General features: G+C 43.4%; 1 pseudogene; it reads right to left on the bottom strand.

Moving 5' to 3' along the window:
• Nucleotides 1-9,106: 9,106 nt before the first annotated feature.
• LOC142445971 (RWD domain-containing protein 1 pseudogene) lies at nucleotides 9,107-9,768 on the bottom strand (annotated as a pseudogene).
• Nucleotides 9,769-20,809: the final 11,041 nt, after the last annotated feature.

Below are 20,809 nucleotides of genomic sequence, written 5' to 3'. Positions count from 1 at the left end.
TGTGAGAGTGGGACTGTGTGTGAGAGTGGGACTGTGTGAGAGTGGGACTGTGTGTGTGAGAGTGGGACTGTGTGAGAGTGGGACTGTGTGAGAGTGGGACTGTGTGTGTGTGAGTGGGACTGTGTGAGAGTGGTACTGTGTGTGAGAGTGGGACTGTGTGAGAGTGAGACTGTGTGTGTGAGAGTGGGACTGTGTGAGAGTGGGACTGTGTGTGTGAGAGTGGGACTGTGTGTGTGAGAGTGGGACTGTGTGTGTGAGAGTGGAACTGTGTGAGAGTGGGACTGTGTGAGAGTGGGACTGTGTGTGTGAGAGTGGGACTGTGTGAGAGTGAGACTGTGTGTGTGAGAGTGGGACTGTGTGTGTGAGAGTGGGACTGTATGAGAGTGGGACTGTGTGAGAGTGGGACTGTGTGTGAGCGTGGGACTGTGTGAGAGTGGAACTGTGTGAGAGTGGGACTGTGTGTGTGAGAGTGGGACTGTGTGTGTGAGAGTGGGACTGTGTGTGTGAGAGTGGAACTGTGTGAGAGTGGGACTGTGTGAGAGTGGGACTGTGTGTGTGAGAGTGGGACTGTGTGAGAGTGAGACTGTGTGTGTGAGAGTGGGACTGTGTGTGTGAGAGTGGGACTGTATGAGAGTGGGACTGTGTGAGAGTGGGACTGTGTGTGAGCGTGGGACTGTGTGAGAGTGGAACTGTGTGAGAGTGGGACTGTGTGTGTGAGAGTGGGACTGTGTGAGAGTGAGACTGTGTGTGTGAGAGTGGGACTGTGTGTGTGAGAGTGGGACTGTATGAGAGTGGGACTGTGTGAGAGTGGGACTGTGTGTGAGCGTGGGACTGTGTGAGAGTGGGACTGTGTGAGAGTGGGACTGTGTGTGTGAGAGTGGGACTGTGTGAGAGTGGGACTGTGTGAGAGTGGGACTGTGTGTGAGCGTGGGACTGTGTGAGAGTGGGACTGTGTGAGAGTGGGACTGTGTGTGTGAGAGTGGGACTGTGTGAGAGTGGGACTGTGTGTGTGTGAGTGGGACTGTGTGAGAGTGGGACTGTGTGAGAGTGGGACTATGTGTGTGAGTGGGACTGTGTGAGAGTGGGACTGTATGAGAGTGGGACTGTGTGAGAGTGGGACTGTGTGAGAGTGGGACTGTATGAGAGTGGGACTGTGTGAGAGTGGGACTGTGTGAGAGTGGGACTGTGTGAGAGTGGGACTGTGTGAGAGTGAGACTGTGTGAGCGTGGGACTGTGTGAGAGTGGGACTGTGTGAGAGTGGGACTGTGTGAGAGTGGGACTGTATGAGAGTGGGACTGTGTGAGCGTGGGACTGTGTGAGAGTGGGACTGTGTGAGAGTGGGACTGTGTGTGTGAGAGTGGGACTGTGTGAGAGTGGGACTGTGTGTGAGTGGGATTGTGTGAGAGTGGGACTGTGTGTCTGAGAGTGGGACTGTGTGAGAGTGGGACTGTGTGTCTGAGAGTGGGACTGTATGAGAGTGGGACTGTGTGAGAGTGGGACTGTGTGAGAGTGGGACTGTGTGTGTGAGAGTGAGACTGTGTGAGAGTGGGACTGTGTGAGAGTGGGACTGTGTGAGAGTGGGACTGTGTGTCTGAGAGTGGGACTGTGTGAGAGTGGGACTGTTTGAGAGTGGGATTGTGTGAGAGTGGGACTGTGTGTGTGAGAGTGGGACTGTGTGTGTGAGAGTGGGACTGTGTGAGAGTGGGACTGTGTGTGTGAGAGTGGGACTGTGTGTCTGAGAGTGGGACTGTGTGTGAGAGTGGGACTGTGTGAGAGTGGGACTGTGTGAGAGTGGGACTGTGTGAGAGTGGGACTGTGTGTGTGAGAGTGGGACTGTGTGAGAGTGGGACTGTGTGAGAGTGGGACTGTGTGAGAGTGGGACTGTGTGTGAGCGTGGGACTGTGTGAGAGTGGGACTGTGTGTCTGAGAGTGGGACTGTGTGAGAGTGGGACTGTTTGAGAGTGGGATTGTGTGAGAGTGGGACTGTGTGTGAGAGTGGGACTGTGGACTCCAGAGCATTTTCATGCTGCTCTTTTGAGAAAAACCACCAGGCCTTTCTATGGACATGGACTTCAACCTTCTGTTTTCACAACCCCGGAAAACCGGGATGATGTTTAAGAAAGTAGGAAACAATGTGAGGATGTACAACCTGTGTTGGTCTATCAGGTAACCTTACATTTTGAGGTAGATGATGCAGGCCTGAAAATTAGTATTAGAGATATGGAAGAGCAGCATCTGCCATAAGAAATCTTGATGGTGCAATGCTAAAACACCTGGATATTTGCCTAGCGTTTGGCAGTTCAAACACACCCAGACACCCAGTTGTCATAGAAAGACTGGGGAGCTGGTTAGTAAAGAATAGAGCAAAGAAAATCTAGTGCAGTAGCTCTACTCTGCACAGAGTCACTGTGAGTGGAAAACCCACACACAGCAACTAACAACAAACAACGGCATCTTCAGTGGTTACAATTTCACACAAGGCAAGCTTTATATTTAATCAGACCAGGAAAACACACACAAACACAGACATACACACTGGGTAAAATTTCACACAAGGCAGGCTTTATATTTAATCAGACCAGGAAAACACACACACACACACACACACACACACACACACACACACACACACATGGCAGGCTTTATATTTAACCAGACCAGGAAAACACACACACACACACACACACACACTATCAATTTACAATGCATCAAGCAAAGGGTAGATGGTGTTTGGTGGTGAAAGCTTGATAGATACCCTGCTGTAAGTGCCAGTTAGGAGTAGATTCAGTCCCTTCCTCTGCCACGTTGTTTGTAACAAACTGTATGACTCCCATCACCTTGGTGGCAGCATCACCAGTTCTGAGGGGACACGAGGCCATGACACTGGATGGCACAGAGTGGCCTGTCACCGCCCCCATCCGTCACACCGGCCCAGTTTCGGGGCTGCAGAAATCTGTCACCCACTCGTCTGCTCTGCGCGTCAAGGGGAGCCGAGCTGCCGTCCGACCAGAACCCTCCCTGGGAGGCTCGCTGCCGGCTCTGCCGCGTGCACCCACGCCAGCTTCCCCGAGACGGTGTGCTGTCAGCCAGCGGTCCCCCGTGTGCTGAATTCTCATTTCAGCTTTTGTATTTCACGGCAAGCTCGGCCTGCTCTCGCACGCTGGCGTTTCAAATGAACTTCAGATCGGATGTGATTTACAGTTTTACACAGGCGATATGATATTTTCTTTCCATCTCAGTAGGGAGCTCAGAAACGGAATGACGTGCAATGATTGTAACTTCTCCATCTCAGATTTGCATGAATGTATGCTCCCTAACAAGATTAAACCATCTCCCCTGCCGAGGACACAGCCACCTGGGGGTGACACAGCCACAGCCACGGAGCCCTTTTCATTTCGCTGGCCCGGCTTGGTTCGTGACTGTGTTTGAGGGCCGATTTGAACGCCCGGGCTGCGTAGGAACAAAGATCCAGCCCCCCAGCCTTCAAAACTCTCAGCAGTTAGATTGCAACAAGGGGTGATGTGCAGGCTCGCTCGGAAATGAAAGCCAGCATGCGTCTGTCTAATGGTTCAGCAACAAACATTGACCCCGTCAAATGCCCTGAAATTTAAAATGCTCTTTAGGAGCCAAATCCGATATTGCCTTCTGGCCGAGTAGGGCCACAGGCATCTGAGAGTGCAAGGCTCTAATGGTCCCCTACAAGCGCACTGCTATTTCCATATACAAAATGTGGGGGGGGGGGTGTGTGTGGATGGTGAGCATGGACTTTAAAGGGTTTGCCATGTAAGGTCCTTAAAGGTTTGACATCTTGCTAGTTTTACACATAACAAAACCAGCCAACCGACCAATGGCCACTGTCAGATTGTCCACTGAGCAAGGCAAGTGCAGGTCTCCTCCAGCTTACTAACCGATCTGGAGGGGACCATTTCACCTTTTCCCACCACAGCAAAGACTCTGCTTCCAGGTCTGGCTGACATTTGTCTGGCTGAAGCAAACAGCGCTTTCTGATAGATTCAAAGCCTCTTTTAAAATTTACCGTCCCTGACATGGAAAAGCACCTAGTTAGCAAGGTAAGCAAGGACTTCCTTGTGCTTACTTACCAGTGTGTCGTAAAATTTTCATATTTTTCCCCACGTATGTGATGAAACCCAAGTGGGATTGCTTGCTATAGATTAGTACAGAAACACGAGAAGGCTATGCCCGCCTTGCTTATTGGATAATCAGCCTCCACCCATTGTCATGCGTTGATTCCTACTCAAGGTGATGAGACTATGTGTCAGGGTAGAACTGCCCTTCTACCATGGGGTCTTCAATGTCTGTGACCTTTCAGAAATAGATCACTTTCTTCTGCTTGCCTCTGGGCATGCCCAAACTGCCAACCTTTTGATTAATAGCTGAGTGCTTAATCATTTGCACCACCTTAGAACATTAATCTCAATACCACTACGCAGAGCACAACATCTACATCTGGGTAGAACAGTTTCTGGAGGAAACTTCTAACAGAACACTGAAGTCTGAGACGTAAGAGCAAAATAAGTGTGTGGGTTTTGTTTTTCTAACTCTCTCTCTCAATACGTAAGTTGCGGTTGGGACTAAACAATTGGACTTTCCTGGTGATCCCTAAGGAGCCCAGGTAGTGCAGTGGTTGTGGGCTGGGCTGCAATCTACTTGGCCGGCAGTTCAAAACCACCAGAAGCTCTCTGGGAGAAAGACTGGACTTTCTACTCCCATAAACACAGTCTCAAAAATCCATAGGGAGTTGTTATGAGTCAGCATTGACCATCCGGCAGTGACTTGGCTTTGGATGGAAGTTTCTAAAAGCTTACTTCGAAAGTTCAATTTTGTATTTATTTATAATATTGGCTTGACCTCTTATATCAGCAGTTATGTAGGCCAGGACTTCATTGATATGTAACTATTATATATAATTTAATAGAAACCAACCAGGGTCTATTCAGGAACATAGAAAAGATAAATTATTTTATAAAAACGAGGAGCTGATACCAAGAGTCAGATGGTAAATAAATGTTCAGAAAATGATGGCAACATTTTCTGAGCCATAAACAGAGCAGAATAGACCAGGAGACACATGTGTACACATATGCTTGATACAATTGATGTTTGGAATGTTACAGAGCTGTAAAAATCCCTGATAAAATGATTTTTTAAAAACAATGAATTATGAGAGGAAATTGGTTAGGTTTCCAGTAGTCCATGCTTGCTAGCGCTGCCACCACAGGTGGGCGACTTTAAAGAACAGAAACCTCCTTTCTCACTGTTGATGAGACCGGAGTGTGAGGTCAGGGAGCAACAGTAAAGGGGGGAGACCCAGCCTTCTCAGTAGGCTCAGGAGGTCCTTGTTCTTTGCGGTTGGTTCCTTGATGTCTACTCCCCCATCCTCCACACCATGTGTGTCTTCTGGTCTATTCTTCTCTTTTTATGGCTCAAAAATGATTATATTTAGGGCCTACCCTACCCTGGTACTATATCATTGAGATGACAAAAGAAAACTCCTGTTTCCAAATAGGGTCATATTTATAAGTACAGGCGTTAGGGCTTCAACACATAACTGGGGCGGGGGGAGGAAGGGGCCACAATTCTATCCATAAAAGAAAGACTGAAGAACCAAAGCTGTAAAAGAAGAAGAAGACTGAGGTAGCATAGGACAGTTAATAAAAGCAACGCAGGCCCAGTTTATAAAGCCAAAGAACTGAAAGAACTACAAATTTAAGCTAGCACCGGCTTTGTGAGGTCCAGCCTCTACAGTCACACAACACCCTGCCCTTAGAATCTCCCCACATTTGATTCAATGCTCTGCTGTTGACATTCTAATGTTCTTCGTAATGTTTTATTAAAGAGGCCCCACATTTTCATTTTGCAGCGGGGTCTTCAATCATGATTATGCAGCCAGAGCTCCTTAGAACTACATGAAAGCATTCTCTTTGTAGATCAGAATGGTCAGTGTGCGTCCTAGCTGTTTCGCGTGGTTAACATAATAAACTTTGTGTTGGGGTCCCATGGAACTGAGACCCAAACATCTACGGGAAAAGGAGAACTCAGCTGGTGCTAGAATCTCTAAAGGGTGTGAGTAAAGTGAGGACCTGAGCCGACTACTCTTCGTTGGGTTCAGAGCATTGCTCGGGTGACAATGGAGGGAACAGGAAGCAAATAGGGAGAAGTGGGTGTGTTCCTTGTCATCACTTGGCTTTGGGCTGTTCTAGTGCAAACCTAAATGGGGAGATAGAAAAAGTCATTCACAGAGGCCCAGGCCCAACTTATGAAAGCAGAAAAGGCCTCGGCCCAGGCCCAACTTATGAAAGCAGAAAAGGGTGAGCGTGGAGCTGAAGGACCATCGCTGCACACAGAGCACAGTGGAAGGATGCTTAGGGAGCCACTAACCAAATAACCAGGTGTGTTAGTCTGGGTACTTTAGAGAAACAAATCCACAGAAACTCTGATGTGTAAGAGAGAGTTTTATATAAAGGTTAAGTGCACATCAAGAAAATATCCCAACCCAGTGTTGCCCAAGCCCACAAGTCCAACATTAGCCAACATGTCTGGCACCAATCCACAAAGTCCTCCTCCATCTCACAAAACACACACAATGCTGACTACAGGAGGAAAGCTGAATCAGTGAGTTTGTAAGAAGTGTAACTCTGGCAGGGGTCTCCACACGGCTGCTCCAGCACCCAGGGCTGCGTTGGGGTAGGTCCATATAGCTTCTCCTCAGGGATGTCTTGCAGGAAGAGAACCTTGCCAGCTGAAGCAGGGAACTGCCTAAGGCAGCTGCACCCTTGTCCTACCATCAGAAAGCAAGAGACCCGAGAACTAGAAAGGCGAGGCTCACGGATCCATTTATCTCTCCACTCTTCAATCAACCCCACATGAGTTCATCGGCCAGGTTGGCACAATAAACTTTAACTATCTCACCAGGATAGGCAGATTGGGAACAAGACGTTGGAATATCTGTTGAAAACGATGCAGACAGCTGTTTAACAGTGCAACTATACCAGGAAGTCCTTCAGATCCATATAAAAATATTAACCACATATGTAAAACACATTGTATATTTCTCCAACTCATTGTTATTGAATCGATTGAAATCCATTATAATCATATAAAACAAAGTAAAACTGCCCCTTCAGATTTCTGAAACCATTCCTGGAGCAGAACCGAAAACCCAAACAAACTCACAGCCATCAAGTCAATGCCAACTCATAGCAGCACTGTAGGACAGGGTAGAACTGCCCCTGCAGGTTTCCAAGACTGGAACTGTTCACAGGAGTATAAAGTTCTCTCTTTCTCCCAAGGCTCGGCTGGCACTTTCAAACTGCCAACCCCGAGGCCCGCAGCCCAAAGGGGAACCACTGCCCAGGGCTCCAGCCCTGGAACAGAAGGCCTCCTCTCTATCCCGCTGAGCAACTGGTGGACTCCATCGTTTGACCTTGTGGTTAACAAACCAACGCACCGTTCTCTGTGCCACCACGACTCAGCAAATACTAGACAGGGGGCATGTGCAAAGTAAAATTGCAAAGACTCAACCAGCCTATAAAAATGTGCTACATCTCAGAGTCTTTTAATGGGAATTAAAGCAGGAATTACTTCTTGTTATCAGCAAATTTGCAACAACTAACAAGATGGATAGATCCATTGCTGGTGAGGATATACATACATGAGCTGTCTCATTTATTATTTGTATTACAGTAAATTATTATTTTTTGATAAATTAATCTGGCAACATCTCTTAAAATTAAGTATGTAGACACCATTTGATTCAACACTTTTAGGGTCTAACTATCTAGCTTAGAAAAGTAAAAGTGTGTGCCTACAATAATATATATTGCAGCATGGTTATTATTAATAGCAAACAACAAACAAACAAAACTCTGGAAGTAACCAGAATACCATTAACATAGAATGATAAAATACATTACACTAGATGCAGATTATGATGTGTCATTTTGCAACTCTATCAAATGTATCCCATAGTTTTGTTTATAATGGTCTGAGAAATGTCCATGACACATTTAAAAGAGATTTATTGATATAGTCCCAAACCACAAAATGACCTAAAGTTCATCGTTCTGTGGCTTTAAGTATGTACACAGAGCTGTGCAACCATCCCACTACCTGATTCCAGAACATTCTCATCATTCAAATAATGAGGCCTGCATATTCAGAGTAGTGAAACGATACAGTATGACACTCTATACTGGTGAACATAGGATATTAGGCACTTGTCAAAACCCAGAGGACTGCATAGCCAAATAGGTGAACCTTGAATATAAACCATGAACTTATGGGTTTAACAATAATATCAATATCGATCCATTTACTGTAACAAATTAATCACAGAAACCCACAAGTTAATAGAAAAAAGAATGAGCAGGTGGGAAGGGTGTCGGGTGTCTCTACGTTTTCTGTGCAATTTTTCTCTAAACCAAAAACTGCTCTAAAAATAAACTCTAATAAAGTTTTAAAAGACAAGGCTTGTACCCATTACTTCCAGCTCCTCCTTCTCCCATCGCGCCACCACCACCGTCAAGCCCAGGCGGCCATTGATCTATTTTATGTCTTTGTGGGTTTGCCAAGGAGGCCTACTCACGCTGTGGTGAAGTGATCAGCTGTCAACCAAAAGGTCATCAGCTAGCTTGAACTGTCAAAGAAGAAAATTCCATACACTTGTGGAAGTGAAACAAAAGAAGTTTTATTGAAGAATATAATACAGCTGGCGCTAGGAAGCATTGAGAGAAAATATCAAGTACTCCATCATCCAAGCAGAGAGCAGTCCAAGTCACGGCCCCCCATCAAGTCAATTCAGACCCAATAGCAGAGACAAGGGCCTATGTACATAAAGAATAAAGCAACAATAGGCGGTCAATGATTGATTAAAAGTAAGAATTCCTCCTTATCTATAGCTTGAAGTCTTTTGAAGCATAAGAATTGGTCACCTGATTTGGAAGGGATGAGTTACCACCTACATAGATCAGCAGATTTAGTCAAACATAACTGCAGTCAGTTATAAGGACCTAAAAAGATTCATGGAAAAATGGAATTGAACGCTTACAGATTTTCCCCACAAACTTAAAAAATTATAGTCAGTTTATTAAATTGAATTATGAAAGTTATCAGAATAATATTCCCCTGAAAATGATTTTTTTCTTAAAACAAAGAAAGGAAAGTCAAAGCCCTGAACATTATTTCCAGTATCGTCCACAAACTGGATGTCAGACATGTTAAGATTATGATACGTTTCAAATGGTTGTTTCCCACTTACTTTTTCCGGCTTGCTCCTCCTCTTTCATTAGTTTCTTGGTCATTTCCAAGAGTTCTTCATCAAATTCAGCCTTACAACTCAATAACTTCTCGATTGTAACAGGAGCACCATGGAATAGTTGCTTTTCAACCTCTTCTGCTTCTTTGTTTCTTTTCTTCTCTTCTACTTTTTATTTGATTTACTATTTCATTTCATTTTTCTTTCACAGCAGGCACTCGAGTAAATATCGTTACCATACCACGGTTTGCTTTTGCCTGAAATGCTAATCATTTTAAACTGTCTGAAACATCATTATCGGCTCGATTTTCCTGGGAGAATATTTCATAAAAGGGAGCATCGTCTGGGTGTTTTTCACTGCACGTAAACCTGAGCGTAATCTGGACAGCGTCGGACGGTGAAACTGGGTGGAGTGTCTGATAATACACTAAGGAGACAGGGTAGACGGATTCTGGAGCCTCCAGCTTTATGTGCTGCTCCGCACCAAAATCCATCAGAATCCATCATTGTGACGCTCAGCATGCTGAGGGGCTGAGCCTGCAGAGCCCCACAAGCTTTTACAGTCCCCTCATCTATGTGGGGGTACTCCCAAAAATCTGAATTGCACTTGACAGAGTGGGGCTTTCATAGTGTGCATTTTTCTCACTAGGTGAACACAAGCAGCTCGCTCTGAGCTAGTGCACCCCATGGCATCACCTGGGAAGGTTCTCTCTGGTCACAGTAAATTTTTTTGGTAAAAGCAGTTTCGCTCAAATCTCGTTTTTTGTGATGGCCGATTTAAGAGAAGAGTGTGTGGCTGTGAAATTTTGTTTCCTGCTTGGGAAAAATGCCACAGAAACTGCTGTGACGTTGAACCTAACTTACAAAGTCAGTGCTATGGGAAAAACTCAAGTGTCCGAGTGGTTTTCTCATTTCAAAAAAGGTGAAATGTTGATTGATGACAAACCTCATTCTGGACGTCTGTCAACTTCCTGAGTGGATGAAATGTTGACTTGTGGTGCATTTGGTGTTCATTCCACCAGGTCAGACTGTTAATCAAACTTTCTATTTAGAGGTTCTGAAAAGATTGCCTAACAGCATGTGATTTTTTTTTAAAAAAGGCTGATTTGTGGCAGATGGGGGACTGGTTTTGCCATCATAACAATGTGCCTACTCACACAGCCATGTCAATATGCCAGATTTTGGCAAAACAAAAACCCCAGCATGCCTCTCTTGCCCCCCACACCTTACTCACTTTACCTCACTCTTACTCCATGTGACTTCTTTTTGTTTCCTCACATGAAGAGGGTCATAAAAAGACAGTGATTTGACAACTTAGAAGAGGTGAAGAAAAAAAAGAGGGAGGTGCTGTCAGCCTTCCAAACAAATGAGTTTGAAAAATGTTTCCAAGAACAGAATCATAAATTTGACAAATGTATTAAGTATAATGGAGAATACTTTGAAGGTGATAAGGTTGTTTTTAAAAAATTTTTTTAAATAAATAGCTTTAAAAACAAAATTCCATTGTGGGGGGAGGGGTACTGCCTCATGTGCCATCCCTTAAAACTGTTTCAGATCGATTGTTGTGATTCACCACGTTTTCACTTGCTGGATTTCAGAAGTAGATCATTAGCCCTTTCTATCAAGTGCATCCTAATCTGGAAGCTCCACTGAAACCTGTCCAGCATTGTGTTAGTCCACGTAGACTAGAGAAACAAATCCACAGACATGTGTGAATAAGAAAAAGCTTTATATACAAGAGCCATTGAATACTGAGAAAACATCCCAGCCAAGTCCAGATCAAGTCCATAAGTCCGATATTAGCCCATATGTCCAATACCAATTTATAAAGTCCTCTTCAGACTCACGAAACACATGCAATGATGGCAAATGTAGAAAGATCACAGGCTGGGGAGTAGAAAATCTTGTGGATCTAGTGGTGGTATGAGCCTCTCAGTGCTGGCAGAGGTCTCCATAGCTTCTCCAGCTCAGGACACTAGCATAGTTCAATGTGTCTTGTCAGTAGAGCATCTCCCAGGAAGTGGGAAGAGAGAGCGTCTTCCACCTCCAAGGAGGAATACAGGAGTTCCCAGAATCCTCAGGACAAGGCCATGCTCACACAAAGGCCTCATTGGCTATATTCTGATTGACAGGCTAAACTCCACCCCTACACTCTTCATCCTCAAATTGACACCAGATTATGTAACTGACACAAGTATCATAGTAACACATATGCCTCCACTAACCAGTAGGGGCCTTGCCTCACGTTTGTTGGTGAGGAATTGAACTCCTCCCTCGTGAAGAGTAAGAAGTCTGCTATTTAAACACCATCGTCCCTTGAAATCAGACGACTGCAGCGCACATTTCAAAGCAATTCTCCATACAACGGACCAGAGTGCCTGCTGGCACTTTGAAAATTAATGTGCTGGTAAGGATTCTCTTTCACTAGAGGCTGTAGTTAGATCCCAAGGAGCACAGTGGGGTAGCAGAGAGCAAGCCGTCCTCTAGTCATCCACCCACCAGCACAGCCACCCTAGTCTGCACAGCAAGAAACAATGACCCAACTTGGGGACCAAGGGTCACCAAAGAAAACTAGCAAATGTATAAAATAGGACAGAAAGGTGCTCCGATTCCTACAAGGACGTGGCGGTATAAAAGAAACAGACGACAGCAGAAATGAATCTGCAGTTCAACAAGCTTTATTCCATTGTGTTGGTTTTCCAAAGAAACAGAAGGATGAAACATCTAATCTAATGAAAACATCTATTCTTTTTTTTCCCCCAGGGAGAAAGGAGAAAGCAGAAAAGTTATGAAATAGGCACATCATGACAAATTCCACAAATAAACAATCACTGGGATCACAAGTAGAATTAATGTTTCAAAGGCTGACTAATGATGCAGAAAACAGACTCTGTAAACATGTACAGACTGTGAAAGAAAATAACAAAAATGGCAATTTAAGAAAGTATGACAAAATTATAGAAGACAGTACATGAAGAAGTAACCCAAGATTAATTGAATTTCCTAAAGGAGAATATCGAACAAATGGGTGAAATTTATCAAGAGTGTAAGTGAAGTAAACGTTCCCGAACTTAAAAAAAATATTGTCTCCAGGGGTCAAAAGAGAACAATAAGCACAGTCTAACAGCAGAACAAGGAGCCCCGGTGGTGTAGTAGATTAGGCAGTAGTCCAAGTACCAGGTGCACCATGGGACAAAGAGGAGGCTTTTGCAGTCTCATAAATATTTACAGTCTGAAAACGCACAGGAGCACGTCTGTCCTCTCCTATCTCTGAGTCAGAATCGACTCGATGGCAGTGAACTGGAGCTGCTTCATTTTTCAAATCAGAACACATGCTAGATACCTAATCTTCAACAAAAGTGTTTATACCTTTGAACTATGAAGAAGACAAGCGGCTTATTTTCTATGTAAAGCACTGTAATAGCCTGATTAATATGTGTTAGCTGCTGTCAAGTTGGCTCAGATTCACGATGACCTATGTATCAGAGAATGAAACACTTCCCAGGCTTGTGACCCTCGGATGTTCCAATCCATTGTTGAGAACACCGCCTATTTTCTGTGCAGGGAGCTCACATCCCAACACTGTATCAGACGATATTCTCTTGTAACTCAAAGGAGTTTAACTAAGCTTTGGAAGTAGACTAGCAGGCCTTTCTTTCTGGTATGTCTAAATATGGAAAGCCTGCTGAAACCTCCCCACAAGGGTTCACCTGGCTAATAGTTGAAAAACGAATAGCATTAGATACCAGCCTAATAGCAACATGCAAGCTAACACCTTACAAATAAATAAATTTTAAATTTTCTATCTTATGACTGTGGTCCATGGATTTGGGGACCAGGAGCTATGTTGTATGCATAGAACACTTGAGGAGCTTCTAGGCAACCCCAGAAAAGTGGAGTGTACCTCACACCAGAGGGTCCTGGTAGAAGCTAGATCTGGCTAGCAGATGCCAGCATTTAACCACGTGTGGAGAAAGAAGTCAGAGCCAATAAAACTTTTCCTCACTGACGGTATCAATATTGTTTCTTTTAAGTTAATTTTTTATTTCCAGTTGTTGAGAATAATCACAGGAAACCATATACTAATTCCATGACTTTCAGGGCGTCGTTCAATAACATTACTTACAGTCTTCGAAGCGTGTAACCCTTCTTTCTCACTCTCCAAACTGTACCTGTCCGCCACATAAGCTCACAGCCCTCACCGTCCTGGCTCATATTTTGAGTCGCTCTCACCACCTTGACGCCGAGTATCATCCTTGGACTCATTTGTCTTACTGTGGTCGCTTGTGTGCTGCTGTCATGCTGGAAGCTGGTCTTTCAAATACCAGCAGAGTCCACAAACCGAACAGGTTTCAGCAGGACTTGCGGAATAAACACAGACGACGAAGAAGGAACTGCCTGCTCAATTTGGGGAGAGCAGCTGCTGAAAATGCTGTCAGACACTGAAGGCCTGATGATTGGAAGCAGAACATTGGAGGAGAGCGCGCCAGAGCGCAGGTCCCTCAAGTCAGGAGGCGCTTGCCGTGTGACTGAGGAGGAGTTGCTTTCTTACAGTAGAGCCAACCATGGCGACCAGAATGGGGTCAAGCCCGTGGGACCAAAGCCTCCGAGACCTTCATTTGCTGGTGGAGCACAGCTCAAGGTGAGACCTTCGTTTGCTGGTGGAGCACAGCTCAAGGTGAAACCTTCATTTGCTGGTGGCGCACAGCTCGAGGCGAGACCTTTGTTTGCTGGTGGCGCACAGCTCGAGGAGAAAGGAAACAGCTGTAAACACCCACCAATGATTACAAAGTTGAACGCACAAATGGGAATCCAGCAACATTGGACGTCATCAAAAATGAAACGGAGCACATGAGGATCAATGGCTTAGTTGTCAGCGAACTGAATCACTCACTATGGGCCATTCCAGATCAGAAAATGCTGAGAAGATAGTCACCATCAAAAGACTGATGGTGACACAATCAATAGGATTGGGGTTGCATTCATCGTCAAAACAGACAATTCCAGAAAACCAAAAAAGAAAGAGCACGCTCTGCATAGCATAAACTGAGAGAATTGAAGAAAAACGTCAAGCCTCGAGTTGCCACACTGAAGTACAATGCTGTCTCTTTGAGGATTCTATCTACCCACCTTCAAGGAAATCCAATCAATACAACTGGTTTTCAAAGTTAGGCACCAACCACCAAAGCTAGTGATGAAGAATTGATGAAAACTATATTGACAATTGTTGGCAATTGGAATGCAAAAGTTGCAAATAAAAAGGCAGGAACAATCATTGGAAAACATAGTCTTTGTGATAGAAATGAAACTGGAGGCAGCATGACAGAATTTTTCAAGACCAACGACTTGTTGGTAGCAAATACCTTTTTTGCACAACACAAATGTCAAGTATACGGTGGACTTCCCCAGATGGAATACATAAAGGTCACCTTGGTGACATCTGGGGAAAGAGAAGATGGAGCAGCTCAGGCTCTGCAGCTAAAACTGCCGATGCCCGAGGCTGACTGTGGGACAGACCATCGTCCGTAAGTACAGGATAAAACTAAAGGAAATGAAAACAAGCCACAGAGCCAAAATATCACCCCGAGTCTCTCCCACCTGGAGTTCAAGAACATCTCAGGAACAGATTTGATGCATTAAACACTAACGACAGAAGACCCGATGAGCTGTGGGAGGACATCAAGACCATCATTCATGAAGGAAGCAAAAAGTCATTCAAAAGACAGAAAGAGTCAAAGGAGATGTCAGAAGAGACTCTGAAACTTGCTCTTAGCCGCAAATAGAAGAGCCGATGAAAACAAAGAGATGAACAGAAAATTTCAGAGGGCAGCTGGAGACAATAAAATATTAAAATAAAATATACACACCTCTTGAGATAGAAAACCAAAAAGGAAGAACACACTCTGCATATTGTAAACTGAAAGAATTGTAGAAAAGCTTCAAGCCTCAAGTTTCAATATTGAAAAATTGTAACAGATGAACCATTTTTATAACACTTTCTTTTCATTTGCAAATCTCTTTTAAGAACTTTGCTCAAACTTAAAAGACTCTTGTAACCTTTGTAACCTTTGGCCAATCAGAGCTAAGATCACAGCACGTGTGTCCATACCAGAGAGATTATGACGTGTGGGGAAACTTTCGGAACAGCACGAGCCCCAGTAAAGGGAGCATAAACAGCGCAGTGGGAACAAGCTGAAGTCACTGGGGAGCAGGATCTACAGAGACACTGTTGCGACAGGAGAAAAGGGGTCTACCCCAAAACAACACAAAAGAAAACAAAACACAAGAAGCTATCCATTCCAGTCAAGTCTCAGCACACAGGTGGGGAAACGTTGGCTCTTCTGGCTAAGGCTGAATCGTTAGAATTACCAGGGGAAGGGAGGGAATAAAAGTGAAAATATGCTCCATGACTTGCTGGCGGCCTCTTCAGAGTGCAGCTGTATCACAGTGATTTTGGAGGGCGACTTAACATCCATTCCTGTGGCCTGGAGGGTTTGATCTCCCATGTGGCCTGATGCTTAACCCACAGTGCCACCAGACCTCCTTGCCAAGATTTATTAGGCTTTCAAAAATTAATATTTAAATGATTAAAGTAAAAACTCTAGCTATTGCTAAGAAAGGAAGTGTGCAAATCATACTGTTCTATTTTTAAGTCCAGTCGATTTTAGCAATCATTTGTAAGAAGGCTTTAAAAAGATGTTTGGTCTATTACCAAGCCTAACAAAATAAACACCTTCAAATAGTTTGAGCATCATTTATATGTATATTTGGAACATTTTCAATTTTCTTTCTCATTTCCTTAAATATCTGAAATACCAGACAAAAATTTTCTGGATACAGAAATAACTCTCACATTAAAGTTATAAATATGCTGAGTGGAAGTTTTCCTAGTTGTTTCAAAATTGTTTATAAACTAAGTAAGATCTTACCTCAAAATAATAGGACTGAAACTTCAATTTTATATTTTAAATTGGAGCTTTACTCTCTGGGCTTAATTACTAGACTTAATTCTATTTAAAATGATAGATACATGGCATATCAATTATTCATATATTCTTATTATAATGTTATGCTTTTGATTTGTTTAAAATTTTCCAGACATGATCTCAAATCTTCTCTGAGGTAAATGTGTATATGCTGAGGAAAACAATCTCCACCTGGTTATCTGAAATTAGGCTCGGAGAGTAAGACTGGGTAGACAATTGATAGCCAAAGAAGCCGCCTTCTGGGGCCTCCCTGATGTAGTGAGGCCCATTTCTATTGTCACTGTAGCGTGAGTTTCCAAGCTTCAAACAGCCATGTCAATTGACTACAGCTCACTTTGACACACGTGACCACTGCCTGTGAACGTCAGCTGCAGATGCTACCTGTCTTCCTGTCTGGACTTCTACTCTCAGACTTTGGCTTGTTGGTTTATAGGAAAACTTCATCCCCTTTCAATGCCATGAGGAGGCCGGGGACGCAGTGGTGATGAGTGGGCTGCAATCCACAGGGCCAGCAGTTCAAAACCACCAGGCGCGATCTCGGGAGAAAGATGGGGCGTTCAAATTCCGTAAAGTGTCACAGTCTCAGAATCCCACAGGGACAGTTGACCCTGCCCTAGCGGGTGGCCAGGGGTCAGAACCAACTTGGTGGAAGTGAATTTGGTTTGGGTTTAATTCCATTTTCCCATGAACTTTTTGAAGCCCCTTCATGTTTTCTAAAAAATTCTTAAGATATTCTGAACTTGCTATCTTAAGACATGTACATTTTTATTTAATGTAACAACCAGTTACAAGTGAGGACCCCTAAAATAGGTGTGTGTGTTTTTTACCTGTAGCAACAAAGATGGCTGAATGGACAAATCCAGAGCCTAACAAAGAGAAAACAAAACTACAGAGATTGACTAAATCTGGAACATACATGAATTTTGAAAGACAGCTACCAGTCAGGAAATCAAGCAATCATGTCTTAGAAGAGTGATTAGAATTAGCAAACAGACTGTTGGCGAGTTTATAATTATGTGAAGTTTGTCACTCCACTGTATCTCCTAGACACAAGTCCTTCTTTTACATGAATTAAGCCTGAAGTCATTTGTAGATTTTAGTAATCTTTTGCCAAAGTTTAAAACCACAAATGGCTTTTTGCCAACAAGAGACGGCCTCAGCGTGCCAGCATAAAGCTCCCTCGCCTGGCAGTGGGCATTCTACTTAGAATGCACTCTGTTTCAGAGTTTTCATTTCCCCTTTAACAGGAATAAATGGACTCTGACATTCTTTCATGTGCTTGGGAACATAGAATGGTTATAGATATGGAAAACGGCATCCCACCAAATGTTCACTTCCCATGGGTCTTTATTTGACTTTAGGTCACTGCTTGTGAGATCACTCTACACGTAAAAGGCAAAGCTTATAGGTAAAAAAAAATCACATATCTTTATGACTATGCTGAACAAACACAAACCCCTAAGAGAAAGGCTAAAAAATTCTACTTCATTAGAGCTTTTTTTCCCCCACCCATAAAAATGTAGCCCAATTAAAAATTAATAAAAGAAAACATCAAATGCTGGAGATGGTATAGAGAAAGTGGACCACTCATACACTGATGGTGGACTTGTAAACATGCAACCATCGTGGAAAGTGATATGGCGCTACCTAAAACATTCAGGAATAGAAATGCTACTCGTGCTGCGTCTATACCCCAAGAAGTATGAGAGACAACACGGACAAACATGTGCTGTCCCATGTTCATGCAGCATCGTTCACCAGAGGAAGAACCTGGAAACAGCCCAAATGCCCATCAGAAGAAAGGATGAAGAAACACTTGTACATACACACAATGGAATCCTATACATCCCTAAAAACCAGTGATAAAACCACAAAACACTGCTGAACATGGATGACTTAAAAACCCGGATGCTGAGCAAAGTCAGTTAATCACAAAAGAACAGACATTGTATGAGACCACTACCATAAGGTCAACACCAAGCCAAAGCCTAACTGCTGATCCCTGGTCACGTGGTCGCTTCCAGTCTCCCAGGCAACCAGGTAGTTTATTTGCCTCAGGCTCAAGAGCCATCTGTCACCCTGAATATATTTAATTTTACATTTTAAATGGAAGCTTTACTTTCTAGGCTTAGTTACTAGGCTTCATTCAATTTAAAAGGATATATCAGTAACAACAATTATATATTCTTAATCTATTATTAGGACTTTTGTTTATTTAATATTTTCTAGATATAATCTCAAGTATTCTTAGGTAAAAATAAATATTTGCACATCTCAATAATCACTTTGACAGAGAAGGCCTCATCTCAGCTGGGGTCAGGTTCCACGTTACAGGGAGAGTAAGACAGCCAATCATTTCCTACCATAAACATTGCTCTACAGTCACCACAAATCAACAAACATTCCTGTAAGGGTGCTCTGTGAACCTTAATGGAAATTTAAGGGGAGGGGTGAGGCAATATGTCTTCGACAAGGAGATTTCATTTCTGTTGGTAGTAAACCAGGTGTTGGGAGAAGAAAAGAAAAGAAAAAACACTTAACACTACCTAGGTAGACTTCAAGGAAGAAAATATGCCCAGGATTCTGTTGTTAATTGGGCACAGTTGATCTAATTTCTACCCAGCCCTTGGTGACCAGATCATATGTCATAGACGACCATGACTCTAGACTCTTTCTTGTTGAGGTACCCAACATCCTTCCCAGGTCATTTCAGAGGGATCCAATTTGGAAAGTCCCCTAAATGAGCTGGACTTTACCATGGAGACACCATAGCAAATTTAAGGAACTGAGTCACTCTCTTGGACTGCAGGCGGAACTGCCACAGAGTGAGAAGAAACAAGTGGCTGCTAGCCCCAATTATGGATTCGGAAGGCACTGAATTCTGGTTCAAATCTCTTGCTTCGAGGGCGCCCAATATACGGAACCTCTCTGATTTTTAGACACGTCTTTGACCAGCAGACATAGTGCTGAATTTGTAAATGAATGATACTGAAAAATTTGCCCTATTCCCAACCCTCATAGTTTGCTTTAGTGTCTAGCCACTTCAGTTTTTAATCTGTACAAGTCAACAATCCATGTATCTTAAATGTGTATACTTTCCTTTTCTTAACAGTATTTTAAATTCGAAACCATTAGCTATATTAATGAAACTATCAATACAATTACCATATGCCCCATGGAGATGATGTATAATGTTCCCCAATAAAATGATAATTATACCTTTAGAGTGGAGCATAAACATATGTAAACCATACATATATAAATGGATTTTGAACTCAAACCTAATCATAGCTATAATATAGGAAAAATTAATTAGTTCTGATGGCGTGTTAGTCTGGGTACTTTAGAGAAACAAATCCACAGAAACTCATGTATAAGACAGAGTTTTATATAAAGGGTAAGTGCACATTAAGAAAACATCCCAACTCAGTGCTGCCCAAGCCCACAAGTCCAACATTAATCCATATGTCTGACACCAATTCACAAAGTCTTCCTCCATCTCACAAAACACATGCAATGATGCTGACTGCAGGAGTAAAGCCGAATCAGTGAACGTGTAGACTTCTCAACGCAGGTGTCTCTACATGGTTGCTCCAGCACCCAGGGTTGCATCGGGGTAGGCCCATGTGGCTTCTCCTCAGGGAAGTCTTTCAGGAAGTGAGCCTTGCCTGCTGAAGCAGGGACCTGGCTAAGGCAGCTGCACCCTGGTCTGACTATCAGAAAGCAAGGGACTCGAGAACTAGAAAGGCGAGGCTCACGGAGCCATTTATCTCTCCACCCTTCAATTAACCCCACATGTGTTTACCGGCCAGGTTGGCACAATAAACTAACTACCTCAGATGGTATGGCCCTACTCATTACTTACTCTCATAAAGAGTTCTCTGAAGATGTGGGTGCCATAGAAAAGTGTGAAGAAATCAGATGGTGTCTGGTTATCAGAAAGAATAGCGCCAAGAGTCTTAAAAGCTTAAGATAAGCAGCCATCTAAGTGAGGTGTCAGCTAAATCCACATGAAATTAGCACAATAGCTTATGTGATCCATGGATTGTAAGTAACAAAATCCAAGACTGGGAAGGGAAGGGTATCAGAGCTTAAATTCTGAGCACCGAGCTTGCAGAAGGCTACTGATGACAATAAAAGACCCAAAGCCATTTGCAGGATCCCCCACATGGGTTAAACCTCTCATGAATCCCAGTGATCAGGGATATGAACAGCCTTGTCATTAAACAGAAAGCCTTGGGAAATGGACTAACGCAGATGTAGTTAGGCTAATATATAACACCTTCTCATGTGTTCTCCCTGCTGATCCATTTTAAATCAGTTCTAGTTTTTAATGATTTTTGCTTTCTTTTTGATAGACATATTGTTGTTTATTTTATTATTGTTGTTATTTTTGTTTTGTCTGTTTATATTTATATGAAATTCAGGATGGAAAAATCTATGGAAACTGTATCATTGGGTTAGTGGTTCCGTAAGGGTGATGGGGAGCCAACAGTGATGAGGACAAGAAAGAAGAAAATGTTCTAAAATTGACGGTGGCGATGATTAT

The sequence above is a fragment of the Tenrec ecaudatus genome, chromosome 4, assembly GCF_050624435.1.
Source record: "Tenrec ecaudatus isolate mTenEca1 chromosome 4, mTenEca1.hap1, whole genome shotgun sequence".
NCBI lineage: Eukaryota > Metazoa > Chordata > Mammalia > Afrosoricida > Tenrecidae > Tenrec > Tenrec ecaudatus.
This window is presented reverse-complemented; position numbering and strand designations above follow the sequence as displayed.